This window comes from Pseudochaenichthys georgianus, chromosome 21 (genome assembly GCF_902827115.2).
Source record: "Pseudochaenichthys georgianus chromosome 21, fPseGeo1.2, whole genome shotgun sequence".
Lineage (NCBI taxonomy): Eukaryota > Metazoa > Chordata > Actinopteri > Perciformes > Channichthyidae > Pseudochaenichthys > Pseudochaenichthys georgianus.
Window position 1 is genome coordinate 11679613 of NC_047523.1, and position 25721 is coordinate 11705333.

A 25721-nucleotide genomic window follows, 5' to 3' on the forward strand; every position below is an offset into this window, starting at 1 on the left:
CAAGTCCTTTTATATCAGCTCTGCACCGTTATGGTGTAAATATAACCTATATACCAATTGGATCAAATATAAAAGTCAGCCGAATTAGTGTTGATACTGCAAAGAGACGTATTGTGTGAAGAGAAATTGAAGATGTTGTTTAATTGTTGATATATTTATGATCCACGTCACATATTCAGTTTCGGTGGCAGTTCTTCCAGTTTGTCCAGAAGTCTTCTCATCAGGGCTCTATAAATAAAGAACTACGGCAGATGTGTAATATGTAATGCAGCCGAACTTTGTATTACAATGCCGTTATGTGATGACTTTCAAAGAGAAAAGCAAGAACACTCGGAATAAAGTATTATTATTTTCTTTTTTAAATGTTTTTCGGATTTCAATTCAATCACCAAGCTTCTAGCTGAGGATCTTGGGTAATCAGTTCAGTGGGTTAGTGGTGTGTATCGCAATGATGCTCGAAATGTCCCTTATAGGCCTACGTCTGTTTCCGGTGACTTTATTTTGAAATTCAGTTCCTGAGGAACGGCTAAAAAGCCCGAGATGATAGAATTAGACAAATAAATAAAAACAAGGATAATTGTGTGTTATTGTTGAGTAAATAACAGTGTGTTATTTAGAAAACAAATTAGAAGGGAAAAAAAGTTTTTAAAAATACAGATTTCAGTATTCAGAAGCTTTGAGACCCATTTATTTTCCTCACAGAGGGCAAAACAAGTCCGACATGATACGATTTCAAATAAAAACAATTATCGTGGCTTGATATTGAGTAGGAACATATTTTTATGAACCACACAGCTTCCGGTCTTCCACGACCGGACAAAAAGACGTGTTGCAGGCACGAAACATACTACCAATAGAAATACATTGCTTTTAAAATCGTTCTGTGTGACATGAAAAAAAGGGGGAAATTGCGATGGTGAACACGAATCAATAGATTAAATATCGTGACTATAACATGAAATGCAGTGAGACTGGGTTGTTATGGCAGTGCTTTATGATATAATGGTTTCGATATCTGTTTACAATGTGTACCAAGGGTCGTGATAAGGGAATGCAGTAAACATTGGGGAAGGAGAATGTGTTTTTATGTCTAACAGAGGAGTAGAAGTGCAGATCTACTGAATTAACATGCAATGTGTTTCAGATGGAGGAATATCAGTTGGGGTAAAGGCCAGTAAAGTCCCAATCCTCAGTGACACTCAACTACTGGTGAGATCATATGGACAAGCGCAAAACAAGCTCATTATTTTTGAAATAAGTTATTTTGTGTGTGCCAGGGTAATATGCCTTTAACATCCAGCTTCACTCATACATATGTTTCTTGTTATATTTCAGAAATATACAGATTTTCTCTCCATTAAAATTCAATATGACTGCACCGCAGGACAAAACCTGGCTGAGTGTCTTGGTATTTACAGTATTCGGCTGTATAAATAACACAAATTTCAGCCAATGATTTTGTTTACTTCAATTGAACATCAATGTTTCCTTGCAGGGAAAGTGTGGAGACAAACCCATACTGTTTTATGAGGTGGACCTCATGGACTGTTCTTCTTATCAGTTCCTGTCAGATACCAACATATTAAAAGGTAATGATGGTCCATCAAGAGTGAAAACCTTGGATAAGTGATAAGATTTCCTTCCCATGACGAATACAACAAATCCTGATAAATTGTGATTATGAAGTGTTAAATAGCAGGTCTGTGGACTTGAGTCACATGACTTGGATTAAAGTCAGACTTATGTCGCAAGTTTGATGAATGCAACCCGACTTGGACTTAAAAACAAGTAATTTGTGACTCCATTTCGACTATCAATCAATCAATCAATCAATCAATCAATCAATCAATCAATCAATCAATCAATCAATCAATCAATCAATCAATGTTTATTTATATAGCCCAATATCACAAATGTTACATTTGTCTCAGTGGTCTTCACAGTGTGTACAGAATATCAGTATGACAATACGACACCCTCTGTCCTTAGACCCTCACATCGTACAAGGAAAAACCTCCGAAGAAAACCCAGACTAGTGCCTTTTGACTTGAAAACACTTGAAGCCTTCCCCCAAGCCCAAAGTTAAAAACATGTGTTTTTCGAGTTTGCCAAAAGTTTATTCCCAGCAATTAAACACTTCAATTAGCAGATGCATTTCGCTTGAACCAATTAGACATTAGCTATTCAAGTTGCATGAGAGAACCATGAGACATGCAAAGACTCGACACAAAATAATGACTTGGTCTAACCTCTGTCTGTCATTTATTTATTTAATACCTGAGATTGACTATATGAAGACTGACATGACTCGTTAAAGGGATTCTAATATAATTGAATAACAATGATTATAATGTACCTGCATCATGTGATTCATTCCTATACTTTTACAGCACTGGGCAATGGAGGCCAACATGTTCTTGGATTTGACATGGTAGACATGTTACGTCCAGCTGACCCCACCCCAAAACGGTATTACATTACAAATGACAAATATTCAATCTGCAATATTACCCCAACCCCAATTTAGAATAAATAATGTAACTTGGTTCCACCTGTTTATCCCAGTCTATGACAAAGCATAGTTGTTGTATTATTGCCTTAGTATTATCATCTGATATACATTTCAACATTTTGTTCCTCTTATCTTCAGTCATTCACATCAAAGTGACAGAAGTCATCTTCAAACGTCGTCATGTTCATTGACCTACTGCAAAACTTGGAGTAATTTTTCCATCGTGACTTCGACTGAGCGAGATGCTTTCCTGAACGAATAATTTCCCGTTGACTTCCAATGGGCCACCTCCAGCGAGTCCTTCAAGGTGGGGGGAGTCCATTTGGGACCGTTTTGGTCATGATGGTCTAGTCTTTGCGAATCAGACCGCTGATCTCGCTTGTGACAGTTACCACAAGGTGGATTATGATGTCTACCTCCTGCGAGGTCTTCATGTTAACACCTACCAGTTTTCCATCTCTTGGGCTCGTATTTTCCCTTCGGGCCACCGGGGAAGTCAGTCGGAGAAAGGTGCTCTCTCCTATGACAAGCTGATCAATGCTCTCATTGATTCTGGTATACAACCTGTTGTCACTCTCTACCACTGGGATTTGCCCCAGGCCCTCCAGGACTGTGGTGGATGGACCAACGCTTCCATTGTTGAAGCCTTCAAAGACTACGCAGATTTCCGCTTCTCCAGGTTCGGAGACAGAGTCAAGACCTGGAACACTTTCAGTAGCCCCTGGGTGGTGAGCCATGCTGGGTACGGCACTGGTGAGCATGCCCCAGGAGTGAAAGACTATGTGGTGGCCTCCTATCAGGTAAGGGCAATATTTATACTATATTGTAAATACATATTGACACACAGCCAACCTCATGCAATTACCTCATTATTTATGTTATCTTTACAGGCGACTCACACAACATGATCAAATCCCATGCTGAGGCCTGGCATGTCTACAATGAGAAGTACAGGAAGACACAAGGAGGCAGAGTGGGCATTGCATTGAACTCTGACTGGGCTGAACCCCTGGACCCCTCCAGACCAGAAGACATCGCAGCTGCAGATCGCTACCTACAGTTCATGCTGGGCTGGTTTGCACATCCCATATTTGTCGATGGAGATTATCCTGCAGCATTCAAGACTCAAATTGAACAGAAAAGAAACGAGTGTCCTCTCTCTGAACCTGCAAGACTCCCAGTCTTCACAGCTGAAGAGAGGAAGAGGATACACGGAACCGCTGACTATTTTGGATTGAACCATTATACCTCCCGGTTAGTCAACAACAGTGCTGGTGGCTGCACCCCTGGTCCTCAGGGGGTTGGCAACTTCCAGTCACACGTAGATCCCTCATGGTCCTCAACAGCTTCTGACTGGATATATTCTGCACCTTGGGGTCTCAGAAGGCTTTTAAACTACATTTCCACAGAGTATTTGAACATTATCAAAGTGCCAATCCACATTACTGGGAATGGTATGCCTACTGAGCACATTGGGGACAGTCTGAATTATGTCAGTAGAATAGACTATATGAAGAGTTACATCAATGAGGCCCTTAAAGGTATGTTGGTTAAACTAGTTGACTTAATTGAATGTGCCTTTATTTATACATAGGCTTTTGCACCAAACATCAGTAATATGCATTTGGCCATCCGTTGCAGACTTGTTTATGGTATTGTTGCACATTTTCGAAATGTCTCATACAAATTGGTTTTAGTAGCTGAATGTCGTTATTCTCTCCACAGCTATACATTTGGATGGGGTAAATGTGCAGCGGTTTACTATCCAGTCACTCATGGATGGTTTTGAAGGTCCACAAGGCTACAGTGAACGTTTTGGATTGCACCATGTCAACTTTGACCTGCCACTACAGGCCCAGGACTCCAAAGCAGTCTGCCTACTTTTACTCCTCAGTTATTAAGAATAATGGATTTGCTGCAAAAAAACTGTTTTTTTATACACCAGAACTGAAAAACACAGAGTCAAAACAAAATACTTCAATCCCCCCTTCCACCGTCCCATCCCAAGCCAGGGTTGTTTGGAAGAAGTTCTCCAGCCAAACCAATTTCCAGAGAAAACTCTACCACTACGGCACTTTCCCACAAGGCTTCAGTTGGGGAGTATCATCTTCGGCCTACCAGATTGAAGGTGGCTGGAATGCTGATGGGAAGGGGCCCAGCGTCTGGGATACATTCACCCAAAATGGCAATATTCCTGATAATGCTAATGGAGATGTGGCCTGTGACAGCTACCACAGACTTGAAGAAGACTTCTACATGCTGCGTGCTCTGAAGGTGAAGTCGTACAGATTCTCTTTGTCCTGGTCCAGGATATTTCCTGATGGTCAGCGTACATCTCTGAACCAGAAAGGTGTTGACTATTACAATAGACTCATTGATGGCCTCTTAGCATATAACATCACTCCCATGGTGACACTGTACCACTGGGACCTTCCTGAAGCTTTGCAAAAACTTGGTGGCTGGGACAATGTAGAGATGATTAACATTTTTAACGACTTTTGTGACTTTCTGGATGACCTTCAACCAGCCTCATACAATTGCGTGGTCAGGATATGGACTTGGACAGGTCCCACCCAATGTTACAAATCCAGGAATTGCACCATACAGAGTTGCACACAACCTTATAAAGGCCCACGCCAAGGCTTACCACACATATGATGATAAGTATCGTGCATCCCAAGGTGGTCTTATATCCATTGCCCTTAATGCTGATTGGTTTGAACATAAAGATGTTAATGTTCCTCGTGAAGTAGTGGCTGCTGACCGCGCTCTGCAGTTCCAATTAGGTTGGTTTGCACACCCTATTTTCAAGAACGGTGACTATCCTGATGCCATGAAATGGCAAGTTGGAAACAAAAGTGAGCTCCAAGATCTTAAAGAGACAAGACTACCTTCATTCACTGAAGAAGAAAAGATGTTCATCAAGGGAACTGCTGACATGTTCTGTGTAAATCATTACACTACAAAGATAGTAAGCCATGATACAGCCCGGCTTAGCCCTCAATCATATGTATATGACCAGGACTTGTCAGAAGCAGAGGAAAGTGATTCACCAACTACTGCCATCAGTAAGCAGAGAGCTGTCGCATGGGGCTTAAGGAGACTGCTCAACTGGATCAAAGATGAGTATGGAGATCCAGAGATTTACATTACAGAGAATTTAGTAGCTACAGACATTATGACTACAGTTGATGACATTGACAGAGTATTTTACTACAAAACCTATGTTGATGAGGCTTTAAAGCAGGGGTGTCAAACTCAAGGCCCGGGGGCCACATCCGGCCCGCGACTTCATTTTATGTGCTTGCAAATAATGTAATACGTTTATTATATGATTAAATGCCGTATACAGAATCAGGTTGCCCATAAACTACATGTCCCACAATGCATCTCGTTTTGTGACATGCGCACTGAAGAGACTTGCAATTATTTGCTTTCAGACGTAGTTAATTACTAAGTCATTATCCTATCCGATAATAATCCAATTCAGAGGCAATAATGTAATATAACACATTATTTTATATATATTATATATTTATATATATGTATATTTTATATAGTTACAACCGGCCCTTTGAGTGCAACCATAATGCTGATGTGGCCCGCGACGAAATTGAGTTTGACACCCCTGCTTTAAAGGGTAAGTGTGCACATCCGTTACTCAAGTAAAAAACAATTCCGTTTGTAATGCCCCTTAATTTATCCTGCTAAAGCTCAAATATGTCATGTTAAGGTGGTTATTTTAAATGATCGTATGACAGATACAAACAAACATAAATAAATTAACTTGAGACAAAAAATATTAAATTAAATATTAGCCGCCTACACTGTATGCACAAATGACAGTTTTTAATTTGTAATTATGTTACCATTGTTCTTATATATTTTCACAGCTCATAATCTTGATGGTGTGAAGGTAAAAGGATACATAGCAACATCTCTCCTGGATTAATTTGAGTGGCTCAATGGGTACAAAGTGGGATTTGGGCTCCACCATGTGGACTTCACTAACCCAATCAAACCCAGGACACCCAAACGCTCTGCTCACTATTATTGTCAAGTCATAAAGGACAATGGCTTTCCATTACCAGATGACGAGAAGATACTTTATGGAGAGTTTCCAAAAACGTTTAACTGGAGTACTGCCAGTGCCTCTTACCAAGTAAGTAACATTACACATTCATTATTCTACAATGGCAGTGCACTTGAGTGGCATGAAGCACAAAGGTAGTTTTAACTATATGACTTTATTTCAGATTGAAGGAAGCTGGAGGGCCGATGGAAAAGGACTGAGTATATGGGATGAGTTTGCCCATACTCCGTTGAAAGTATCCAACAGTGACAATGGCGACATTGCTTGTGATAGTTACAACAAGATTGACAAGGATGTGGAGGTGTTAAAGAAGTTGAAGGTGACCCACTATCGCTTCTCTGTATCCTGGCCCAGAGTGCTCCCTGATGGCATCACCAACCACGTCAATGAAGCTGGAGTGCACTATTACCATAGATTACTGGATGCCTTGGAAGCTGCTAATATTCAGCCCCAGGTAGGCAGTGCTGTGGTTTATAACCATCAATATATTCCATGATGTAGTGCTGTATTTAAAAACGTTGGACCTCAATGGCTTCTACTGGAAGATTAATTTGTTTTACTTTTCCTCCATTTTCCTCACCTGTGTTTCCCAGTTGACCCTGTACCACTGGGACCTTCCCCTAGCTCTACAGAAGGTGGGGGGCTGGGAAAATGAAACCATTGTCCAGAGGTTCAGAGGTCATGCTGATCTTTTATTCAGCCGATTTGGACAAAGGGAGAAGTTCTGGATCACTCTAAATGAACCCTACATTGTAGCCAACCTTGGCTACGGATATGGTACATTTGCTCCAGGTAATCAAACAACTTTCTGTTAACAATGATTACATTTGTAAGGGTTACTCTTACACACCATAACCCTAACTCTAACCCTTTATCTCAAATTGACCCTGCATGATGACGTATGACAGCCATCTCATTAACCCCTCAAATGTTACAGGTATTTTCAATAGGCAGTATATTGCTGCTCACAACCTTATCAAGGCCCACGCTGAGGCATGGCATCTGTACAATGACAAGTACCGTGCAACACAGGGAGGCATCATCTCGATTACCATCAATTCTGATTGGGCAGAGTCAAGAAACCCATATAAGCAGGAGGATGTAGATGCAACCAAACGCTACCTGCAGGTTGGCATGACATTTTGACATTATACATTATTCAGTTGTTTTCTCTCACCTTATTCAACTCAATCATCATACATTGTATCATTTCTGATATATGATCTTTACAGTTTTTCATCGGCTAGTTTGCCCATCCAATCTTCAGAGTTAATGAAAACAATTATTCGTGAAAGAAGCCTTGCTGTAGGTCTCCCTGAATCACGGTAATTTATACAAATGGTGATGAAGGCTTAACATTCTGTCATATTCTATTTATTTGGTTCAGTATCCTAAAATAATTAGCTTGAAGAAGCAACCAATGCGTTTTAAGGTTTGAGAAGACATTATGGATTGGGTATTAAAAAATAACCATCTTTCTAATAAAGGCTTCCTGAGTTTACACCTGAGGAAATCAAGAGGATCAATGGGACCCATGATTACTTTGGCCTCAACCACTACTGCTCCGTTCTTTCATACCCAGTTAATTTAGGAAAACAGCAGGATTATGAAGGTGACAGGTATGTTGGAATATAAACATTTGACACTTAGATAATAGATATAGTTGTTTGTTGTGCACCTCCTAGTAAAGTGGAATATTGATACAAGAACAATGCCAAACTTTGTTCAGCTTAAAATGGCTGCCCTGATGCGAAGCTAATGTCCTTTCCAATATCCAGGGGCACCGGAGCCTCCCATGACCGCACCTGGATTGAGTCTGGCTCCTTCTGGCTAAAAATCACTCCATTTGGATTTAGGAAACTCCTCAAATGTATTAAGGATGAGTATGGAATCCCACCTATCTATCTCACAGAGAATGGGGTTTCAGAGCGAGAAGTGAACTTGAATGACGTCCACAGGAAGTACTTCTATGAACAATATATCAATCAAGCCCTTAAAGGTAACAGAGACATACAAAAAAAGCATTGAGTGGATTTATGAGAATATAATATAATAAATGTTAACAGTGTTTATTGTTGTTCTTTCAGCCCAGGTTCTTGACGGAGTTGATCTAAGAGGATATACAGCCTGGTCTGTTACGGTTATATGAGAGAACCCAAACGCAGGACACGGCAGTGTGTTACAAAGGTTTTATTTGGAGGAGATAATCCGGCTGGAGAGTATCCACTGGAGCGTAATCCACTGAAGAGTATCCTCCGGAGTTTTAATCCACTGGAACGTAATCCACTGAAGCGTAATCCTGGAGCACAAGAAGAACAGGTAAGAATATATTCAGGTGTAGCGAAAATAGTCACTATACTTTAAGAAGGCTGAGAAGGCTAAGAGTTTTACCACTGGGGTTTAACAACGATCTGGCGCTGACAGGTTGTGGAGCCTCCGCTGATATACCATCCGTAATGGCTGATGGGAATCAGGTGTGTCGCAGAGGAGAGTGCTCAACTGTTTGCAGCTGGTGGAGATTTGAGCCGGGAGCCAGGAGTGACAGGCACCACGCCCACACAGACAGGGACAGGGAAAACACACACACAAGGAAGGTGGCTGGAGAATGCAACCACCACAGTACCCCCCCCCCCCCTTAAGGGACGCCTCCAGGCGGTCTACCCGGTCTACCAGGTCTTCCAGGGTTATCCCGGTGGAAGTCCCGTATCAGAGATGCGCCCACGATGTCTCGCCGGGGAACCCAACACCTCTCCTCTAGACCATAGCCCTCCCAATCCACCAGATATTGGAATCCCCTTCCACGGCGACGAACGTCCAACAATCGCCTGACGGTGTAGGTTGGATGATTATTGATGATGCGGGGGGGTGGGGGAACACTCACTGGAGGAGACAAAGGACTGCTGGCAACAGGTTTCAACAGAGATACATGAAATGTTGGATGAACCTTCATGTGTGAGGGAAGTTTGCGTTTGACTGCAGATGGATTAATAATGGAGTCGATGATGAAGGGGCCGACATACCGTGGGGTAAGTTTCTTTGACTCTGTCTTGAGTGGGAGATCTTTGGACGAAAGCCAAACACTCTGACCTGGTAAGTAGTTGGGGGCCTGGGTCCTGTGGCGGTCTGTGATGAGGCGGTTGCGGGCAGCGGAGCAGGGCTGCTCGGGTGTCCCTCCACACCTTATACGACAGCGACGAAGGTGGGCCTGAACGGAGGGAACAGGACTTCCTCTTCCTGGGCTGGAAACAGAGGTAGTTGGAAACCCATGGCACAATGAAAAGGTGAAATACCTGTGGCTGCACTTGGCAGGGAGTTGTGGGCATACTCGATCCATGGCAGATGTGGGACCCATGACGAAGGGTTCTTGAAAGCCACACAACGAAGGGCCGACCCCAGATCCTGGTTGGCCCGTTCTGTTTGCCCGTTTGTCTGAGGATGATAGCCAGATGACAGGCTCACCGATGCTCCCAGAGCCTGACAGAAGGCCTTCCAAACGTGGGAAATGAACTGGGGGCCCCGGTCAGAGACGATGTCGGTGGGGATCCCATGAAGTCGAACTACATGGTTGACCAGAAGATCTGCAGTCTCTCGGGCAGTGGGAAGTTTGGAAAGAGCCACAAAGTGTACCATCTTTGAGAATCTGTCCACAATAGTTAGGATGATGGTATTTCCTTGTGAAAGTGGAAGTCCAGTAACAAAATCCAATGCCACATGCGACCAAGGGTGACTAGGTACTGGCAGTGGGCGAAGCAGGCCAGCGGGAGGCTGGTGGGAGGACTTGGCGCGGGCACACACTGTACAGGCAGCAACAAAGGCCCTGGTGTCTTGAGCCATGGAAGGCCACCAGAAGCGTTGTTTGAGAATGAACAGTGTGCGATGGACACCAGGATGACACGAGAAACGAGAGGTGTGTGCCCACTGCAGGCCCTTGGAGCGAACAGGGGTAGGCACAAAAAGACAATTAGCTGGGCAGTTACCTGGGCTAGGCTGCGCTCGCTGGGCCTCCCTGACCAATGACTCAATCTCCAAGGTAATAGCCCCCACCACGCAGGAGGCAGGCAGGATAGTGTCTGGACTGGCAGCTGGTCCATCGGAAGCAAACTGGCGAGAGAGGGCGTCAGGCTTGAGGTTCCGTGACCCTGGACGGTAGGTGAGGGTGAATGAGAAGCGGCCGAAATACAGGGCCCATCGAGCCTGACGGGAGTTAAGGCGCTTGGCAGATTGGATGTACGCCAGGTTCTTGTGGTCCGTCCATACAATAAAAGGGAGTTCAGCTCCCTCCAGCCAGTGCCTCCACTCCTCTAGGGCAAGTTTGACAGCCAGCAGCTCTCTGTTACCCACATCATAGTTCTTCTCAGCTGGGGTGAGGCGGCAAGAGAAAAATGCACAAGGATGCAATTTTTGGTCTCGTTCCGAGCGCTGGGAAAGAACTGCTCCTACCCCGGTGTTGGAGGCATAGACCTCCACAACGAACTGACGAGAGGAATCAGGGTGGATGAGCACAGGGGCAGTGGTGAAGAGTCTCTTTAGCTCTGAAAAGGCTGCATCGCACTCTGGAGTCCAGGAAAAGCCAGTTGTGGGGGAAGTGAGTCTGGTTAAAGGACCCGCCACTCTGCTGTAGTCCCTGATGAAGCGCCGATAGAAATTGGCGAAACCAAGAAACTGTTGAAGCAGTTTGACTGAGGTTGGTTTGGGCCACCCCACCACCGCTTGGATCTTCTCAGGGTCGGACCTAAGCTTTCCTTCCTTAACGATGTAGCCCAGGAATGAGACTGTGTTGACATGGAATTCGCATTTCTCCGCCTTTACAAAGAGTCTGTTCTCCCGGAGTCTCTGCAGCACCTGCCTGACATGGATAATGTGCTCCTCCTTGTTACGAGAGAATATGAGGATGTCATCCAGGTAGACAAAGACTGACCGGTTGAGGAGGTCACGGAGCACATCGTTCACCATTGACTGAAAGACTGCAGGGGCATTCGTCAGTCCAAAAGGCATCACCAGATACTCGAAGTGACCGAGTGGTGTGTTAAAGGCCGTCTTCCACTCGTCCCCTTCTCGGATTCTGACGAGGTGGTAGGCATTGCGGAGGTCCAGTTTTGAAAAAATGGTGGCTTCCTGGAGGGGTTCAAAGGCGGAGTTAATGAGGGGTAGTGGGTATTTGTTTTTTACAGTAATGGCATTGAGACCCCTGTAATCAATGCAGGGCCGCAGTGAGCGGTCCTTCTTGGAGACGAAGCAAAACCCAGCCCCGACCGGGGAGGAGGATGGCCGAATGACACCAGCAGCCAGGGAGTCATGGATGTAATTTTCCATGGATTTTCTCTCAGGGCGAGATAGGTTGAACAGACGTGAGGAAGGCAGAGGGGCCCCGGGAAGGAGATCAATGGGACAGTCGTAGGGTCGATGAGGAGGAAGAGAAAGAGCTCGCTGTTTACTGAACACCTCTCCTAGGTTATGATATTCAGTGGGAACAGATGACAGGTCAGGCGGCTCGATCTTGAGTGGTGGAGAGGCGGCCTCTGCTGGCGGTAGGGCAGACTGCAGGCATGAGGATAAGCAAAAAGAACTCCAACTAATGATCTTGCCAGTTAACCAATCAATCTGGGGGTTGTGAGTTCTTAACCAGGGATGGCCTAACACTAGGCATGAGGTGAGGAAATTAGGTGAAACTGAATAAACTCACGATGGTTTCCAGACAGAATGAGGTTTACTGGCTTGGTGCGGTGAGTGACTTGGGCCAGGAATTTTCCATTTAGAGCATTAGCACTAAGAGGTGAATCTAACACTTCGCAGGAAATTCCTGCCTGAGCTGCAATGTCAATGTCCAAAAAATTCTCATCCGCCCCCGAGTCCACTAAGGCGAGCAGGGGTAGGGACTGTTGGTTGCAGCAAAGCATGGCTTCTAGCTGTGTTCTGGGTCGGGGTTGAGAGAGGAGGAAGGGCTCGCCAGAATCCCCACAGCTACTGACGAGCCTGACCTTTTGGCAGACTAGGACAGGAGGAAACGAGATGACTGGTTTGGCTGCAATAAACACATTCCCCAGCATGGATCCTTCTAGCACGCTCAGATGGTGAGAGGCGGGCCCTTCCCACATGCATGGGCTCATCTCCATGGGATGAGGCTGAGTAAGGAGTCGGGAAAGATCGGGGAATAGGGGTAGTGGCAGTTCCAATTTGGGGAACAAGTGAGAAGTCGCTGGGATTGGAGTGATGGCTAGTCCTACGTCTCTCTCTGAGGCGATTATCAATCTTAATGGCTGTGGCAATTAAATTATCCAAGCTACCTGGATCATCCCTAGCCGCTAGCTCGTCTTTAATTGCTTCGTTCAGCCCCTGAAGAAAAGCATCCTGTAGTGACTCGTTATTCCAGCGTGAGTCGGAAGCCACTGTTCTAAACTCCACTGAAAATTCGGCTACACTACGGGAGCCCTGCCGGAGAGAAAGAAGGCACCTAGCAGCATCCCTCCCCCGTACCGGGTGATCAAACACTTTTTTCATTTCGGAAATGAAAGTATCATATGATCAGCAAATGTGTGGCTGGCTCTCCCTAACAGCTGTAGCTGTAGCCCAATCTAAAGCCCTCCCCCTCAACAGGCTCATGCTACCCTAGCCCCATCTGTGTGATAAGTACTAGGCTGCTGCTCAAAAACTAACATACACTGGAACAAAAAGGCTCTACAATTACCCAAATCTCCAGCGTATAGTTCAGGTGTGGGAATGACAGCCTCTCGTAGCTGATGGAGGAGTGTGGCAGGAGGGGGGGGAGGGGCTGTCGGCTGTGCAGCGTGCTGCGGAGGAAATGCCTGTGAAGTGAGCAGTTCTACCTGCGTGCCGATTCTTTGCACATTAACGGAGAGGTTCCGGAGAGTCTCCAATGCCTCACGGAGAACTGTATCATGATGCCCCACGAGAGCGCCTTGACTGGCCAGGGCTTGGCAGAGTTCGTCCGTAGTTTTGGCCTGGTAGCCGGTGTCCGCTGGGTCCATACTGGCCAGATCGTTCTGTTACGGTTATCTGAGAGAACGCCGGACACGGCAGTGTGTTACAAAGGTTTTATTTGGAGGAGATAATCCGGCTGGAGAGTATCCACTGGAGCGTAATCCACTGAAGAGTATCCTCCGGAGTTTTAATCCACTGGAACGTAATCCACTGAAGCGTAATCCTGGAGCACAAGAAGAACAGGTAAGAATATATTCAGTAGTGATGTTACGTATTGCACCGAGGCTTCGGAGCGTGTGTCGAGTAATCGCCGAAGCTTTTTGTGAAGCCTGTATCGAGGCTTGTATCGTTTTGGGCCAGTGACGTCATCGATGACAAACGAAGCCTCGCTGCCTGTCGATACCACGTGACTGCTTCACGAAGCGATTCAGATCGGTTGAACCGTTGAACCACAACGCTCATACCCATGGATCTATAATAAGAACCATATTACCTCTCCTGTACCCGGGCCCGGTGACACGATGGAATCCAGAGAGCTCAGACCCTCACTTATATAGAGGTCGGAACATGTCATAAGTATAAATAGATACATGCATAAATACATGTAGGAATAAAAACATGAATAAATACTGGAATAAATATGTTGCTGTGTTTTCAGGGAGCTTTAGTGTGTGTGCTGTGGCTCAGCTGGAAAGCAGTTGACTCACGATCGCAGGGTCCCTGGTTCAACGACTGAACATTACGTACTTTTTTTTGTTTATAAAAGCTACAGCTAAATGAGATAATGTAGTTAATAAATGTATTCTTTGATATGGTTTATCCTTTCTCAGGCTACAACATGGTTACGTTTACGAATATTATTAAGGAATACAAATCCCTCTTTGCAATGTTTAGCAGCCTCCTTAGGCTTTTCAATCACAATCATTAAACTGGAATAAATACAATATTGTTAATATGAACATATGATTTAATGTTCGTTATTTAGAGGTATTCTAAGGCTTTACTCAATGGGAACTCTGTATGAGATCGAGCACACTGTTGAGATGTCCAATCTGCCTGTTTTACACACTTTGACCAACAGGGGGGTTTGTGTTCAAATGAAGCCCATGATGAAACCTCATGAGATGAACCCTTTTGCGAACCAATTGGCTGGAAAGCTTCAAAGCTTCATAAGGCTTCATCTCACCATCACTAATATTCAGGTGTAGCGAAAATAGTCACTATACTTTAAGAAGGCTGAGAAGGCTAAGAGGGCTAAGAGTTTTACCACTGGGGTTTAACAACGATCTGGCGCTGACAGGTTGTGGAGCCTCCGCTGATATACCATCCGTAATGGCTGATGGGAATCAGGTGTGTCGCAGAGGAGAGTGCTCAACTGCAGTGGCGGCTGGCGGCTGGCTGGTGGAAAATATTTTTGGTGGGGCTATTGATAGAGTGAGTAAAAAAAAAATGTTTGGGGACAAATGACCCCTTAAATTAGGACTTCTGGTGATGTAATGGCGCGTTTCCAGTGCAGCGCGGAGCTCGCTTTAATGCTGCGTTCAGACCGGACGCGATGCGAATATTCGCTTCGCTCTAAACGCTCCTATCGCATCGCTCTAGTCGCTGGAGTTTCACCGCAGCTGTCAGCTGTGTTTACTCGCATCATTCAAACAAGACGCGTTGGCTCGGGAGCTACAACAACATGAACATATTTTACCGTGATTAAATTGTAATACACGTTTCTAAATGATGCCGACGTAACAACATACTGATACCGGTTAGTAAAAACCATGAATTAATGCTTTGACAAGTCTGCAGACAGACGGCAGGCGAAAAACCTTTTAGAATGCTTGTTCCTTGAATGGAGCTTGGCTAAGCTAACGCTATATATGCTCCGACGGTCCACACTCACAACAACGGCCTACAGACATAAATAAACCAGCGACTGTATTCTCCATGACACAGACAGTCTGTGGTTTGTACTTGTTTCACTTTTGTCTAGTTTCTGAACAGATCGTATCTGTCCCCGGCTGTTTGAAGAGCAAGCATGTGAAACAAAAGATAGCATTTACCTGTTTGCATCCAGCTAGCCATGTGAGAAGCCTTGTTGATACGTTGTCTTTTTCACGAGCCTGCTGTGATATATACAAATCGGGTTGGTCCGGTCCAAGGTCTTTAAGTATCAATTTATCTCCCAAACTTCTCCTTTCAAAAGGATTGGAGAGTAGCTCTTGGGCGGAACGAGGCTCCGGCGACTCCACCTGCACACCATTCTCATCCAAATACTGCGTCACCTTGGTTACTCACGAGTCTAAAAAACAAATCACGTCAACGCACGTAAGCAACATGGGCGCCAACGTGAGCGCCCACGTGACCAAAATATTTGACGGCGCTGATTGGCTGAAATTATGTTTCGGCGGCACAGTTTACTATTGAGACTTTTGCAACCTGCTGGTTGCTTGCTGCTGTTTCGCTCGGGGGCTCTGCCCCGTAATGATAAACTAATGCCATGGGCAAGGCCAGGCAGGAAACAGGTGACTTATCAGTAACTTTAGACATCGTAACACCATTTTAAACGAGATTGTATTGTAGATTATACATTTTTGTGATACTAATTGTATGATATTTACCTTGTTCATTAAAAATTTAAATATAAAATATATATATTTTTTAAATATATATTTTTTTATTTAATATTTATTTTTATTTTTTATTTTGTATCTGGCAAGAGGTGGGGCGGCGCCCCTATGGGCCGGCCGCCACTGCTCAACTGTTTGCAGCTGGTGGAGATTTGAGCCGGAGCCAGGAGTGACAGGCACCACGCCCACACAGACAGGGACAGGGAAAACACACACACAAGGAAGGTGGCTGGAGAATGCAACCACCACATGGTCGTTAATGGACAACTTTGAATGGGCCGCTGGCTACGTGGAGCAATTTGGGCTTTTCTTTGTGAACCGCTCCGACCACACCCTTCCTCGCATCCCTAAAAACTCAGCTTCTCGCTATGCCTCTATCATCACCTGCAATGGCTTCCCAGATCCAGCCCTCGGGCCTCATGAGTGTTTGAACCCTGACCCTGAAGGTAACGTATTGCTCAGTCCACATATTCAAATAACAATTCCATCACTGTAGGATTGAAGAGGGATACTTATGGTCAAAATGTAAGGTCCTTGTGTACAGTGGCGTTTCTATATGTACAAAAGTGGTGGGGCACAAAAAACTCAGATATCTATATAAGCTTCTGCAGAGAGGTTCATGGCTGGTGAGGCACTGGCACTGACTCTTCAGGTTTACAAATATATTAAATCAAAATATAATATTATTTTCAAAAGCTTATTTTGTCTGATGCTTCAATTACTTTTAAACAGACAGTTCAACAGAAGGATACCCAAAAAAAATGTAAATATTGAATTGTTCTCTCTTAGTAAGATCCCATTTTCAATAAAATTGCAGTCTTACCTTGACTTGAAGATTAAGTCCATTTGCCTATCCTTCTGGACAAAAATCTCTATTACTTTTTTGTAAAAGTCCTCCTTATCTTCTTGTAGTTTCAAAAGTCTATCATAAATCTAATCTAATCAGTGGCGGCCGGCCCATAGGCGCTAGGGGCGCCGCCCCACCTCTTGCCAGATACAAAATAAAAAATTAAAATAAATATTAAATAAAAAAATATATATTTAAAAAAAAAATATTTAAAAAAAAAATATATTTTAATTTTTAATGAACAAGGTAAATATCATACAATTAGTATCACAAAAATGTATAATCTACAATACAATCTCGTTTAAAATTGTGTTACGATGTCTAAAGTTACTGATAAGTCACCTGTTTCCTGCCTGGCCTTGCCCATGGCATTAGTTTATCATTACGGGGCAGAGCCCCCGAGCGAAACAGCAGCAAGCAACCAGCAGGTTGCAAAAGTCTCAATAGTAAACTGTGCCGCCGAAACATAATTTCAGCCAATCAGCGCCGTCAAATATTTTGGTCACGTGGGCGCTCACGTTGGCGCCCATGTTGCTTACGTGCGTTGACGTGATTTGTTTTTTAGACTCGTGAGTAACCAAGGTGACGCAGTATTTGGATGAGAATGGTGTGCAGGTGGAGTCGCCGGAACCTCGGTCCGCCCAAGAGCTACTCTCCAATCCTTTTGAAAGGAGAAGTTTGGGAGATAAATTGATACTTAAAGACCTTGGACCGGACCAACCCGATTTGTATATATCACAGCAAGCTCGTGAAAAAGACAAAACGTTTAACAACAAGGCTTCTCCCATGGCTAGCTGGATGCAAACAGGTAAATGCTATCTTTTGTTTCACATGCTTGCTCTTCAAACAGCCGGGGACAGATACGATCTGTTCAGAAACTAGACAAAAGTGAAACAAGTACAAACCACAGACTGTCTGTGTCATGGAGAATACAGTCGCTGGTTTATTTATGTCTGTAGGCCGTTGTTGTGAGTGTGGACCGTCGGAGCATATATAGCGTTAGCTTAGCCAAGCTCCATTCAGGGAACAAGCATTCTGAAAGGTTTTTCGCCTGCCGTCTGTCTGCAGACTTGTCAAAGCATTAATTCATGCTTTTTACTAACCGGTATCAGTATGTTGTTACGTCGCCATCATTTAGAAACGTGTATTACAATTTAATCACGGTAAAATATGTTCATGTTGTTGTAGCTGTAGCTCCAGAGCCAGCGCGTCTTGTTTGAATGATGCGAGTAAACACAGCTGGCAGCCGCGGTGAAACTCGAGCGACTAGAGCGATGCGATAGGAGCGTTTAGAGCGAAGCGAATATTCGCATCGCGTCCGGTCTGAACGCAGCATTAAAGCGAGCTCCGCGCTGCACTGGAAACGCGCCATTACATCACCAGAAGTCCTAATTTAAGGGGTCATTTCTCCCCAAAAATTTTTTTTACTCACTCTATCAATAGCCCCACCAAAAATATGTTCCACCAGCCGCCACTGAATCTAATCAATAGATTTTTGATTCGAACATGATAAAAGTAGGGTAGACATGTGGATATTATCCGGCTGAACAAAACGTACATTTATCTAACAGCTACGTTTCCCACAGATCTTATTTTGAGCTATTTTCTAAAATCCTATGGAGAAATCTCGTTGCTTTTTTGTGGAGGGAAGCCATGCGCAGCTTACTTCCTGGTTTTAGGACGCCTCACTGCAGCTCTCTCTCCTCCTCTTCACACACCACACTTTTCGCGGCACACGTACTTACAGCCAATCAGCTCTGCATTATGTGAGATGATGTATGGTGGGGATGGCAGCACTTTGCCCCTATGGTCATTATTTTTTGCCACACACAATAAATAGGAAAATACTCTGAGAATGCGCAGTGTAGTTTTTGCAGTCACCGTTCACTTAGACCAGGGGTGTCAAACTCAAGGCCCGGGGGCCAAATCCGGCCCGCGACTTCATTTCATGTGGCCCCACAAGAACTTGCAAAAAATATGATATGTTTATTATGCGGTTACATGCAACTTTACAGAAGCACGTTGCCAATAAACTGCATGTCCCACAATGCATCTCAGAATTTGACTTTTCTTTTTTTTTAAATGTCACTTATTTTATTTATTTTTTGACTTTTTTTTCAGAATTTGGCTTTTCTTTTTAAATCATTTTGTGACATTCTCACTGAAGAGACTTGCAATTATTTCCCATAGACATCGGCTTTCAGATGTAGTTAATTATGAAGTTATTACCCTATCCGATAATAATCCAATGCAGACGCAATAATGTAATATAATACATTATTTTATATATATTACATATCCATATATGTATTTTTATATAGTCTTAAAGTTACAACCGGCCCTTTGAGTGCAAGCTTAATGCTAATGTGGCCCGCAATGAATTTGAGTTTGACACCCTAGACCAGTGGTTCCCAAGCGGTGTGCCGCGGCACACTGGTGTGCCGTGAGGCAAGTCCGGGTGTGCCGCGGCACACTGGTGTGCCGTGAGGCAAGTCCGGGTGTGCCGTGGGATTTTGTGACAACCATACGTTATTATTGCAATATACAACTATCCATCCATCTTCTCCCGCTTATCCGTGGTCGGGTCGCGGGGGTAGCAGTTCCAGCAGAGAGCCCCAAACTTTCTTTTCCCTGGCGACATCAACCAGCTCTGACTGGGGGATCCCAAGGCGCTCCCAGGCCAGCGAAGAGATATAATCCCTCCACCTGGTCCTAGGTCTACCCCTTGGTCTCTTCCCAGCTGGACGTGCCTGGAACACCTCCCTAGGGAGGCGCCCAGGTGGCATCCTAACTAGGTGCCCGAACCACCTCAACTGGCTTCTTTCGACGCGAAGGAGGAGCGGCTCAACTCCGAGTCCCTCCCTGATGACCGAACTTCTCACCTTATCTCTAAGGGAGACACCAGCCACCCGGCGGAGGAAACCCATCTCGGCCGCTTGTATCCGCGATCTCGTTCTTTCGGTCATGACCCATCCTTCATGACCATAGGTGAGGGTAGGAACGAAAATGGCCCGGTAGACAGAGAGCTTTGCCTTCCGGCTCAGCTCCCTTTTCGTCACAACGGTGCGGTAAAGCGACTGCAATACCGCTCCCGCTGCTCCGATTCTCCGGCCCATCTCACGCTCCATTGATCCCTCACTCGAGAACAAGACCCCGAGATACTTGAACTCCTTCACTTGGGGTAAGGACTCATTCCCTACTTGGAGTGGACAGTCCATCGGTTTCCTGCTGAGAACCATGGCCTCAGATTTGGAGGTGCTGATCCTCATCCCAGCCGCTTCACACTCGGTTGCGAACCGATCCAGTGAGTGCTGAAGGTCGCAGACCGATGAAGCCATCAGAACCACATCATCTGCAAAAAGCAGTGGTGCAATCCTTAGTCCACCGAACTGCAGACCCCCCCCCCCACGACTACGCCTCGAAATCCGATCCATGTATATTACAAACAGGATTGGTGACAAAGCGCAGCCCTGGCGGAGGCCAACCCTCACCGGAAATGGGTCCGACTTACTGCCGAGGACCCGGACACAGCTCTCGCTTTGGGAGTACAGAGATTGGATGGCCCTGAGTAGAGACCCCCTCACCCCATACTCCCGCAGCACCTCCCACAGTAACTCCCTGGGAACCCGGTCATACGCCTTCTCCAAGTCTACAAAACACATGTAGACCGGATAAGCGTACTCCCAGGCCCCCTCCAGGATCCTTGCGAGAGTAAAAAGCTGATCCGTCGTTCCACGACCAGGACGGAATCCGCATTGTTCCTCCTCAATCTGAGGTTCGACAATCGGCCTGACCCTCCTTTCGAGTACCTTGGAGTAAACTTTCCCGGGGAGGCTGAGTAGTGTGATGCCTCTGTAATTGGCACACACCCTCTGATCCCCCTTTTTGAAAAGGGGGACCACCACCCCGGTCTGCCACTCCTTCGGTACCGTTTCCGACTTCCACGCAACGTTGATGAGACGTGTCAACCATGACAGTCCCTCAACACCCAGAGCCTTCAGCATTTCCGGGCGGATCTCATCCACCCCCGGGGCTTTGTTGTGTATACAACTACACAAAAATAATTATTTTTTAATTTACTATATCAGTACTTTGTAGGTTTATATGTACGTAATCTGCGCGTCCACATCTCCGCGTGCAGTGCTGCATAAACATGGCTGAGTCAGCGATAACTCTCGAGGGGTGGAGGTATGCCCATTATTTTGAGTTCATCCGAAGAATAGACAGGAATGTGACGGTGAGGTGCAAACTGTGTCCAGGCCAGAAGCTGTTATCCACTGCTGTAAACACCACGTCAAACCTCAACAAGCACCTGCAAAGAACACATGCTAAGGTGGAGCTACCGCACACGCCATTTGTTGTTTGTTTATATCACAGTCTGTTCTTCTTCTCTGTCTTCCGGTTGTTGCCTGTTTTGAATGACGAATACACACTCCCGCCGCCTGCTGGTAAGGAGAGTTATTGTACGTGCTCGGCTGAAGTCTTTGCGGTGTCTGGTTCCAGTGCAACACATGGCCAACACGCAGGAGAACACGCCGACGCAATAGCGTGAGCAGAGATAGACTGCGCAAAATATACAGATAGTAGGAGACAGAGAACAGCCATGGTCAGATAGGAAAACATTCAGGATCTGGATCAGTCTTATGCGACAATGGAAACTGAACTAAAGAGAACATTTGAAACTTTAGCAGTCTGCGTGATCTGCCTGCAGGGAGTGGCGGGCCGGCCCTGCGAGTAAAGTAACGAGTAAAGTAACGAGTTACTTTATGTAGAGAGTAACGAAGTAGTGTAATATATTACTTTTTTTTAAAGTAATATGTAATATATTACTTTTTTTTTAGTAACGACCCCATCTCTGCTGAAATGTTACATTTATAATTTGTAGTTCAGGACCATGGACAATGCAGCTTCCTTGCATTGACAGTTCTCTGTGCTGAATTTCCTTTGTCTCATGTTTAATGTTGTGACCTGTCTGGTTTAAATGAGTGTGTTGCTGCTTTGATGAAGCCTAATTTGATAACGTTTCAAATTAATTTCTGAAATATTTCGTTAATAAATATTTCATGAGTAATATAGTTGTCTTTGTCACATTTTATTTGGCATTAGTAAATAATTATGCACATAATACAGATATTTTACATGATATGAGTGATAACACGTGTTATAAGGGCTATTTTGCACAATAGGTGTGCCTTGAGATTTTTACTTGTCCTTTGGTGTGCCTTGGGCACAAAAAGTTTGGGAACCACTGCCCTAGACAGTCAGAGGGAGGGGCAGGATCAGGTTTTGTCCCACATGGCTCTAAACAGCTCAATAGGCACACTGTAGACACTAATTAGAAGAACACATACTAAAACAGCAATGTACAGACGAATCAGATGATTAAACATGATCTTAAAATATATTTTATATATTTTTTTAATTTATTTTTTGTTGCCACAGTTACAGAAAGAAAATTACAATTTTAAACTTGTTATCAAGTTGTTCATGGCAACATATTACACAGATTTTTTTATATCGATGTGAATTAATTGAGATTTTAGGTTTGGAATAAAACATTTTAAAGGCTATGAACTCTAATATAATAAATAATAACAATTATTTCTACATCCTGTTTTTGTTGCTATACTGAAACATTCAGTGAACATTAGATAGTATAATCTGGTTTGTCTATTTAATGTTATGATCATTGCTGCTTTAATGTTTCCAGTATTCATTAATACAAATAAAGCAAACCGTATATTGGTGAGTTCTACAGATGCTTGTGTCACTGTCAATGAATGACCTCTTGGTGGCGCCATTAACTCATTTTTAATGCAGATACTTGACATGATACTGCTGTTCCTACAAAAGTTTCAAATGTGTTGAATATAATATTGAACTGGATTTAAAGCTGAGGCTAAAAAAGGGTATGTATGCTTAGAAAAAGAAAAATCAAGAAAATAAGGGTGTACGTTCCCTTTGAGCGACATTGTTTATTTTATATTGTGTAAAAAAATAGAGCTGACCAAAGATCCATATGTGGGATGCATTTAATTGAAGGAGCTGATGCAATGCTTAAAGAATTTCCAATATTTGTCTGTTTCATAGCTATAGATATATATATTAAAAAGCTGGGCAGTCAGTTTCTCCAATGAGCTGCATTTAAGTGCCTTGCTCGAGGGCACCTCAAAGAGAATGTTATAAAAGTGAAACAACGCAGGTCAAACGGAGAGTCTCTGTTTAAATATAAAAAATAAACCTAGTCTTATATTTATGTACAATATGTGCTCATTTGAATACTTTTCCTGAACACTAATCTGAACACTGAATAAAGTCAGGTTCAAAATTACTTTTTAACTTTGCTGAAGTGTTAAAGTCTAAGGTAGGAATTCTGGATATGTCTTTATATCACACTATACAATTTAGCAAACAGAAAAATAAAATGTTCACCCTGTTTTTAGGAATAAAATATAAACAAAATGAGGCTATGAACAATATATATAAGCAATATATATAACCACCCCGTCTGGAGGGAACTTTGAGATGTTAACCTTTGCAGACCATTTATGTGCACAAAAACCTAAATAACATACTACAGGAAAGGGAAACCCCAAAAAGCAGAATAGGGTTGCTTTAAATCATCTTAAATGTACATTATGCATGTTTTCTTATTACTGGTTTGAAGACAGTGTTACTGAAGCAATACCAAACTCCCAAAATATAGACCAGTGATTCAAAAACAATAATTTTGCATGTAGAGACTCATACATTTTGTATTTCCTTACCTAAACCTTATGCAGTAGTACCCTATATAGTCTGGGGATTTGAACCCTCAACCCTCAGAACACAATGATCTCTGGCTATAAAACCATGACAGCCTGGAGGAGCAGTAGGAAATGCCCCTGCATGTTTCTCTCACTCAATAACATGATCCACACAAACAGCTCTTCCCTGAAAAGAGGCTCGCAGGGCATCATCTCTGCACCCCTGCTAGGATACCTGCGTCTGGTCTCCAGGGCGACCCGTCCTCCCAACAGGATGGAGGCATTAATACGCGACGGGGGTCTGTTCCGCATGCTCTCCCCTGCTTGCGACTCAACAGCTCCGATCAACAAGGGGTCTGCTCAATATCTGAAAACCCCAGGAGTCTGTCAGGATGGAGTATGAGTCAGACTGGAGGAAACATGTTCACTCATAGTTTCATACATTTTATTTGAGGTCAACTTGATGAAAATAAAAGTTTTATGTCTTGCACATTGCTCAGACGTGTAACTTTTATTAAAAAGTGAAATTATGGCATACAGTATGTGTCAAGATCTGTGTTATTTAGAAAAAATGTCACCCCCTGTATCATGTCTGTTTTGACTTCCTGTCTCTGTGTTGTCCCTGCTGGTTGATTACCTGATTCTGTTCACCTGGTGCCTTTGTGTTTAGCCCTCCCTTCCAGCTGTGTCCTGTCCTTGTTATTAGTCCTGCAAGTATGTTGTATGTCAATCGTGGAAATGTACTGTTTCATGTGTGTTACAGAGTGTTCTTACTTTTGTTTTGCCTTGCCCTGCTTTGCCTAACCTGGGATTAAAGGTACACTCTTTTGTTGTTCAAACCTTGTGCATTTGGGTCCAACCTGCTCTGCCTCCAATCATGAAAGTATGTGCAGTAAATAAAAAATTACTGGCTGTATGATTGAGTATAATTTTGAATTATTAAAAACCAGTGGCAGGTGCAGCATTACATAACAACGTGCATGTGCGAGTGTGTAATACATGACAATGTATACTAATAATAAACTGCTTTCATTATTGAATTTCAGAATCAACCACTGATGTGATAACTTAAACGTAATCAGTTCAGAGTCAAAACAGTAATAAGCTTATTTGTTTAACATACTATTAAAATATAACAAAATACTTGAATACCTGAAAATGTTATATTGTACAATAAAGAAAAATGCCATAAAATGTATGATGATTAGAAAAGAAGTCTTGACATACTTTGTGCAAGTATCTAGGAACACAGCGTTTTCAAAAATATTTTTAAATCAAGTCGTTTCTGAGATACAGAACAAAAAAATGCAGTCTTTGTGCACATGGGATACATGTATTTTTTCCCAAAAAATAGTGAAGTATTCATAGAAATAACTATAAGTAGTTACATGTCCCAGATAGGAAATATGTTATGATTTAAAAAACGGATTTCGAAAATGTCTTTCGATTTATTCTTAGAGAAGTCAAGAGAACATCAATCCATCAAAGGAAATTCAAATTGCCAATTGTGGGCACAAATGGGCTTACACAATACAGTACTACGGAAAAAGTATTAATGATCTGCGGAAGGAAACTATAGTTGTGTATTTATGGTAATAATTTTCCTCACAATATATAAGTTTTGTATGCCCTCAATATCAGATAAACCACGATCCACTAATAACCCAAAAGCTCATTTCATTTTATCATCACTTTGGCATGTCAAGACACTTGTCCTACATCTGTATCCATGACGACCTCATGTTCACAGACCAACACATAGTAGTACATTGCACTCATCTGCTGCGCTGCACAGCCTCTTGATGCCATGTGTGGCATTGGGACAAAAATGAGACTTGATGTTCTGCTGTGGTTTTAATCAAATGCTTGCTGGGTGGAAGTCTCCCTTTTGTGTCATGGAGGCAGAGTGATGGTGATTGCAAACTGCTGCATGCCGTCTCTGCTCCCTAGTAGGCCCTGATGG

General features: G+C 43.6%; 1 pseudogene; it reads left to right on the top strand.

Annotated features, from left to right (window-relative positions):
• The first annotated feature begins 1128 nt into the window (after positions 1–1128).
• On the top strand, positions 1129–24161 carry LOC117466342 (lactase/phlorizin hydrolase-like; annotated as a pseudogene).
• Positions 24162–25721: the final 1560 nt, after the last annotated feature.